Source organism: Sinocyclocheilus anshuiensis, unplaced genomic scaffold (assembly GCF_001515605.1).
Source record: "Sinocyclocheilus anshuiensis isolate Anshui unplaced genomic scaffold, SAMN03320099.WGS_v1.1 scaffold539, whole genome shotgun sequence".
NCBI lineage: Eukaryota > Metazoa > Chordata > Actinopteri > Cypriniformes > Cyprinidae > Sinocyclocheilus > Sinocyclocheilus anshuiensis.
The window spans coordinates 641,581-649,571 of NW_015549612.1; the positions used below are offsets into that span (position 1 = coordinate 641,581).

Below are 7,991 nucleotides of genomic sequence, written 5' to 3' on the forward strand. Positions count from 1 at the left end.
TCTCTCTCTCTCTCTCTTTAAAAGGAACTTTTTTGATATTTCCTGCATGCCAACATTTTCAAGGAGTCTTATTTCTTTCAAAAATAATTTTGAAAGTGTCATGCTGGGACTGTATCCATGGCAACAGCGATAAATAACCAAAAAGAAATGTCATTCACAATTGAAAAGCAAAATCTACAAACTACACTACACTACACATGATCTTAGCCAAAAGGCAGAGAAGCAATCTCTCCTGACAGAAGGTCATATTTTGTGATATCTGCATGAAATTTGTCTTTAATGTGCTCAAGGTCTATGTATATGTGCCATGAGCCTCTGTATATATCGTGACAGCTCGACTTGAAGGTCAGAATTTTATTGACGCTCTTTAAAAATGTTTAAATAGTTTTTTGTCCTAAAACACATCTGTGTGAAACAGATTTTCTCTGCTTCTGTCACGATGCATGTTTGCCAAACAACAGTCTGTTTCACCTTGTGACATTCTCAGTTTTGTCAAGTTATGTTTTGACAGTTTCCACAGCTGGCTTCCAGAAGAGGGCACTACGGCTCAGGTTCCTGTCCTTCCAGAACTTTTTGGAAGGAGCTAGAACCCCCCCCATCCAATTTGAGACATTTGTTGGTGTTAAAAATCAAGAGCTGTCTCCACCTGGCATTGCTGGGGAGTTTAGGGCTCCTGAACCTGGCGTACATCTGAAAGCATTCAATTCTGACAGAACTCCCCTGCGCTCAAGAATCTCTTCTTTTCCTTCCACATCACTGTGCAGAACAGAGAGGTTGAGGTTACAGCGTGACACTCAGCAGCAGGACCGGTTTGGATCAGATATTGTGCTGCAAGGCCAGAGGCTTGTTCTGCCCTGGTTCTCACTGGAGGGTCACTTACTCTGGGGTTCAACAGTATAAATTCTCCCAGGCGCTGTTTGTTCTCTCCGTGAATGTAAACAGCTCTGCAGGGAGTAGCTCCTGCATTTTTGTGTCATAGCGATGACTCGTGTGGATTGTCAGAGCTCTGTCAGGCACATATTCTTGTGAAATCATATTATGTAGGTTGATGTCAGGTAAAATGGGGGCAGATAAGGCTGGAGTGTCACAGTTCTAAGATTCAATATCCAATCACTGTTGACTCTTCTAGTAGGCCTACTTGACATTCAACAAAAAGTTGCTTATTAATGCCATTTACTTGAGTAAGGGATTATGTAGTCAGTCGATCATTATCGCAAAACAAATCAGCCAGGGTGATCAGCCCATCAATGTTGTAGTATCTTAAATTTAAGGCAAAGAAAAATAGTACCCTACTTCATAACATACACAAAGTTGGCCTTTTAATATTTAAAGGTGCAAGAGGTGATTGTCTTCAGAAACATTCTTTGTTATGCTGGTTGAAAGTCTCCACATCCCGATTGCAATCATTAAGTTAAGTGGTCTAAATGTAGGCTATTTATCTGTATATATTCTGTGGAAGGCATAGGACCAAGAAATGTTCATCCAATCAAAACGCTCGGTCCGAGCGTTTTAATTGACTTTCCTACCTGCCTGTCAACATATGTATTAGCATACCTCTGCGCACCCGGTTCGCGCAGACGGGATACGTCATCAGCGCCTTCACGCACGCTGTGCAGACAGAGCGAGAATGGCAGGCAAACATCAACAACCCGATCTTCCTTCCTGGTATTGTAGTACTTTTAAAGTTTTCTCACTGGTGAATGACACATGATGTAGCCCAGCGGGTCCCAATTCCAGTCCTCACGCCTAGCTTTGTTGTTGTTTAAAAAGCTAAAAACGCTGTGCAATTTTTGGCTTCATAATGCACAGACGAAAAAAAAAAACATTAGCCTGCAACTGGCCATGTCCCGTAAATGATTGTTTTGCTCAATTAAGCTGGTCTTTAGGCTAACAGACGAACAACCTACTACATTTAATAAATGAATTGGGTTGATTATCCACAGTGGTAGGATCAGGTCTTTAGATAGAGGAATGAATTATGAATTAAATACTTTTTGAAAATTTGATTATTTCATCAGAGTATGAGAAATTAAATGAAAAGGATGTATCAGTATTGTTTAAATTTATATTGCATGGCAAGACAATTATAGTTACATATAATTATCTGTCATGCAGTTAATAAATGACACCGCAATAGGCTAATGTGTCTGCTGTGTGCCATTTTAATTTTTATGAAACTTTAATTTTCTTCACTACATTGCGAAGTATAGACTTTTTCCTCCCCCTTTATTTCAGGAAAATATGCTGCTCCTCGTTATTTTAAAGTGAAGAAATCGAGAACCTTTTATTTCTACAGGCCAGTGATGATTCTGAAAGAACATACCTGGAATCTGTTGCTATAGTAACGAACGCAAATTCATGCGCATCGTGCTCTTTCAGTGCAGTTGTTAAGGTTGTGGTTATTTCAGCAAACAGTTTCATACATTTTAACAGTGTTAAGTTAAACTTTTATATATCATTCAATGGTAGGCTACTATTTAGAGATCATGCGCGCGCATTTTAGACACTTTTTAAATGTTTTTGCTCAGTCCATGTAATAAATGCACATTCTTGAATAAGCCATGTAGGCTATAACTTCTGATATGACCGGTTTCAGGGCAAAATTGCAGTCGATTGGAAAACATCACATTTTGACTCATTATAGCTCAAACAAGATCCGACAATCTCACAGCCACCGCGGTCAAATATTGAGATAAACTTTATAAAGTATCATCTATTTATATTAAATTAATATAAATATATTAAATTGGTATCTTCTCCGATAACCATTTTGTGACCAATATTGAGCCGATTCTTTTCAATCAGCTGGAATGAATCGGGACATCTAAGCTTAACGTGGCTTAATGCATTAAAACGGTGTTTTAAAAAGACCAAACTCAGTAAACACATTATTAATAAAGCATTCTATTCACAGACAAGCAGATGAGTCCAGATTAAGAACGCAATGCGTTTAATTACGTGTTGAGTTGAGTGTTTTCCTCTCATAGAAAACCATTAGCCTATAAGGAAAACGCTTAACGTCCCACATGAAAAAATTCTATAGTAAATATAGTGTTTTTGAACCATACTAGAGTAAGTGCTTGAATTAATTTGTTGTGGTAATTCTATAGCCTAGTTGCTGTGGTAATATAACAACTATACTAATAGAAACAAATTACTTTACCCAATACTGTACTAAGTTTTCTACAAATATAGGGCATATTATACTACAATACACTACAGTTTACTGTAGTAAAAACTAAAGTATACTACAGTATTTATTACAGTTTATCAGTTCACTGTAGTTAATACTACAGTATGCTGTAGCATTCATTAAAAAGTGTTGTAAATACTATAATATATACAGTATAATACACTTTACTATAGTATGGTTCAAAAACACTACAGTATTTATTATAAATTATAGTATGTTTTCATGTGAGGTGGCGTTATGCATTAAAACGTGTTTTAAAAAGATAAAAAAAAAAGAATTTTTTAATAAAGCATTCTAAGACAAGCAGGTTATAGGAGGAAAATGCTGAACGAATAATTAAACGTGCTGCGTTTGTATTCTGGGCTCATATCTGCTTGTCTGTGAATAGAATGCTTTATTAATAATGTGTTTACTGAGTTTTTTTTTTTTTAAACCGTTTTAATGCATTAAGCCACATAGCCTACTTTCACGTTAAGCGTTTTAGAATGTCTCAGTGATTAATTTGTGAATTCGACTGGTCCAGAAGATTAAATTTGCAGCAGCTAACATCTCATGATTCAATAAAACAGACATAGTGTCAAGTTTACAATAAACAACTGTGCATTATAATGAAGGCTAAAACGGCAGAGCATTTTTAGCTTTTTAAACAATATACTCCATCCTACACCAACTACGCACACATTTCCTATCATGTATGCCTATGAAAGACGATCGAACCAATCAGAGTAGGTATGGGGCGGGGCGACACGTGCAGCCCCACCCCAGATGCAGCCCCGCCCCGATCTGCAAGATCCAGGGGGCGTGGTTGGATCCAGATCCAAAACCTCCCACCTTACATATACCTAAACCTATCCGTCTCCACCCATCTCCACCCCTAAACCTACCAATCTCCACCCCCTAGATCTGGATCCAACCACGCCCCCTGGATCTTTTGTTCTGCAGTGAAGGGCTACTGGAGAATTTCGGCACCCCGGGTTGCCAGTTGGCGGGAAACAGCGTATTTAATTTCAGTCATGGAAGCTGGCAAATGAAAGGGGTCAGAGTGGGAAATAGAACTTTCTGCCCATCCTTAAAAGCCTCGACATCCATCCAAAAATCTTTATGATCAACAACGGTATAATAAAAGCAGAATAAATATTGGAGATGCGTTTGAGAGATGAGACAGCTTAAAATAGACAAAGGTTTAAAACCGAATGCTGAGTTGGCAAATTTTCTCCTTGACAGGTAGTAACTAGCTAAAGTTGGTTAACTGATGTATCCTGGCTACTAGTAAGAATATTTTAATTTAATTCGACATTCAGACAGTACTCGCGTTTACACTGTGTTTCGTGATACCTGGTTGGTAAAACAGCGTTTATTCGAGACAGTGTGGCCGACTAGTGCGGAAGTGCAGCCGGGTCATGGCTGTTTATCATATCGGTAGCAACTGTGACAGGAAAATACGAAAACTACGAAATACAAATACGAAATTTTATTTAATTTATCAAATGCAAATGTGTCTGAATTAGTTGATGTGGTGAAATTATGCTTATGTACATTGCTAGGTAGACACTTCTGTTATATTCTTTTTTTTAGCTACGAGGGTCCACGCACCTCAACCCCGTGTAAAAATCTCAAGCATTATTTGATGGCTCCTGCACTGTCTAATATTGACTGTCCATCAAGTGGAGCACTTTCAGACCGGTCAGTATCTGATTCAATATTCGTTTTCAAACCACACTGTGATACTAAGAATCATGGGCGTCGCTAGGCCATTTTAGGGGGGCTATAGCTATGACTAATCAGCCCCCCTAAAATTTTGCGATTAGCTCCATAAACTGTACACGAACTCGTGATCGCCTCAGTCCCCTTTAAATTTCGAATGAAAACGGCGGCAGACTTCGATCGGCTCCTCCCCGTCTTGCGTTCTTTTTCAATCCGCAGACCGCACAGCGGCGGCGCAGAGCGAGAAACAGAGGACAAGGTGTGTGTTTAACGATAGATTGTTATAATATCTGCATCTGAGCAGTTCTGTTCTTTGTCATAAATACAGTTTACAAAATATAAATCGGTTCCCCATCTACTGTAGCCTAAGTTTTCGCTGCGTTCACCCCTCATCACACCACAGCTGTTTCCTCCAGTGAAAATGAAGCACATATGAACGCATACTTTATAATTATACTTTATAAAACGATCATGTTGCCATTTTCATTTGAAAATATAGCTTTCAATGTAATAAATTTTCCAGTGCATGTGGCAAAAAGGTTTGCATACTTGAGCTAAGGAAAGAGGGTTGTACTAGAATTGCAAACAGTAAAATTTTGTGTGTGTACAGTAAAGAGATGTGTGTGTGAGATCATGAAGACTTGTATTTGGCTTATTCAGTTATATGTTATACCTATCTACAGGTGCATCTCAATAAATAGAATCGCCCCTGCTAAGAATATATCTGATTTTTTTTTGATAAAAGCGTCTGCTAAATGACTAAATGTAAATATAAATGAATACATAAGTATGCTACTAAAAGTAAGTTTGATGTTATGCTATTTAGATTTTTTATTACAGCATACGTTGGCACACAACAAAATGTAATGTCTGTAAATAATATTAAAGTAAACTATCTTTGTCTCTATAGAGAAGAGTTGCAACGCTTAGAAGGCATTGAAGAATTGGAGAGCACCATGGCTGCCTCTGAAGCTCTAGAGAACAAGTAAGTGTGGTCTCAGTAAACAGCACCTTTATGTTCTCTGAAGTAATTTCACTACAATGTTAAGCTAGTTACTCTGCAGCCAGATAGCCTACATAAGAGACATTAAAGGAATAATTCACCCAAAATGAAAATTTGCAGAAAATGTACTTACCGTCAGTCCATCGAGTTTGTTCTTCATCAGAACAGATTGAAATTTAGAATTTGCTCACCAATGGTATCCTGCAGCAAACAGGTTAACTGATAAAAACATCACAATAATCCACAAGTAGGCCTAATCCACAGGACTCCAGTCCATCAGTTAATGTCTCATGAAGCAAAAAGCTGCGTGTTTGATATAAATAAATCCAAAATCCATCATAAAGCTTCCTCCAGTGAAAAAGTCCATGTTCTGTTGTCCTCTTGCATCAAAATCATATTTGTTTAGAACTGTTTTGGACTGTTTTAATATGACTGTTTTATAGTAAGAGAATCCTTAACAAACATTATAACACAAATGTAAATTAAAAAATTAAAATAAACAACATATTTAAACAAATCTCATAATATGCAATATTATTTTAATTGTAACCTAAGAAAGCCCTCAAATGTCTTTGTTTTTCTCAGTAGGCTATGTGATTCAACAATAGCGATGACTGAATAAGTGGCCCTGCAGCTATAATATCCTGCATGAACAGATTTAACACTATTTTATAAAATCACTGTTTTGTGTGTTTATATTTGAGATTTACTTTCTGAAAGTCAAATATCTTAAAGCTTCACTGGGCTGGGATTTGATCTGATGTAACATTTATGAATTCCAAAATCCTTAAGAGATAAATACGGACTAAAATGTGACAGTTGCTGAAATGATTGTGTCGGGGTGGCATTTTGAGGGGAATTTGGACTCCCTCTCTAAATACAACTCTCAACAAAAATGGCTTTGTATTAATTATAGGTTTTCAGTAATTTATTAATGAACTGCAAGTTTTGTGAACGCTTTTCTTCATAGGATTTAGCTGGTGAAAACAGGTGTTTTTCTCAATAGAGAAAAGAGAATCAATCACACGTTTTAAAGAAGGGAATCAATCACACAGATGTTATAAATGCAGATCTGATAAACAGTATGTGGTCCTAATTAGAAATGTAGATAAATCGGAGGTAACAGTGTAATTTGGCTGTGAGTGGAGACTCCTGACTGATCAGTGAGACACAAGCTGTTAAACAGCTGTCAATCACAGTATGTTCTGTTCTCCTTTAGTGAGTTTGTTGTGTCTTGCAGTTTACTATCGGATCACTAGGGGAGCTGTTTCATTAATTACTGAGTTGATTTTTGATTCTAAACCTGAAAATAAACAGATTTTCTGAACAATTTGGAACATAAATGTAAGAAATATTTAAAACCCTGCACTATTTATAGGTCACTAATGAAATACACATATATGACTTTGATAATGAAACTTTGTGCAGATGATCAGATGTTCTTGCTTCCATTGAAGCACAAGATGCAGTTTGGATCATCTCAAATCACGTTGGAGAACACGATCAAGGTTTGACACAAACATGTGGTGCTCATCCAGCTCAAATGCTGCTGCTATTAAAGTAAAACACATTCTGAATTTCCTTTTGATGTTTTTTTTTTGTACACAAATTGATAATAGCCAACTGTTATAGGCTACTGATAATATCATTTGTAATGAAAAAGTATCGCATTTGAAAAAAAATGGCAAAACATGCATTTTCATTAGTGGTTTAGAAATGTTGGACCCCACTCTATATTCAAGTTTAGTTGTGTTACACTAGTGCCTGTCTGATGCCTGTTGAATGAGAGGAAATGAAATGAAACCGAGCAGCAAATTGAAACCTTTAAGGGCTGATTGAACACTTATCTGTGGGCAGATCTCATATTTTTATGTAATAATTAGAGTTTACATTGAAATGAGGAAAGCAGGTCTTGCATCAGCAACGGGAGCAGAATCATATTAATTGCCCGGCCTTTCTGTGCGTGTCTAATGAAGACTACAGAGCCTCCCCAAGGACTGCAGAGGGAATGAAACATAAGTGCAGCTCCTTAACAGGTGAAGCTTGCGTATTTGTGTGTGTGTGTGTGTGTGTGTGTGTGTGTGTGTGTGT

The 7,991-nt window shown here is 37.3% G+C and overlaps 1 long non-coding RNA gene across 1 annotated transcript in view; it reads left to right on the forward strand.

The window, feature by feature from the left end:
* Positions 1–5,811: 5,811 nt before the first annotated feature.
* Positions 5,812–7,991, forward strand: part of LOC107659238 (uncharacterized) — a 20,281-nt gene continuing 18,101 nt past the window's right edge. The window contains exon 1 of the long non-coding RNA XR_001630888.1: positions 5,812–5,882. This is a non-coding gene — a long non-coding RNA (uncharacterized LOC107659238). The remainder of the gene's footprint in view (positions 5,883–7,991) is intronic.